A 304-nucleotide genomic window follows, 5' to 3' on the forward strand; every position below is an offset into this window, starting at 1 on the left:
CACTCTTCTTTTCCTCTGACACTTCAAGGAATCTCTATACTGTGACATAGAGGATTCCACATTTTCTTGTTCTCTTCTCTTTCATATGAGCAGGAGCAAAGACAAAGGCATTCTGGTTGAAGCTGATCCTGAACCTGAAAGGACCTTGAAGAGAAAGCTAAGAGAAGCCAAAGAACAACTCTCTTTAGAGGACCTGACCGAATTCTTCAAAGAAGAAGAACTCATGGCAGCCGAAAACAACAACAATGCCAACAATGCAAGGAAGGTGCTGGGTGACTTTACTGCACCTACTCCCGACTTCTAT

Source organism: Arachis duranensis, chromosome 4 (genome assembly GCF_000817695.3).
Source record: "Arachis duranensis cultivar V14167 chromosome 4, aradu.V14167.gnm2.J7QH, whole genome shotgun sequence".
Classification (NCBI taxonomy): Eukaryota; Viridiplantae; Streptophyta; class Magnoliopsida; order Fabales; family Fabaceae; genus Arachis; species Arachis duranensis.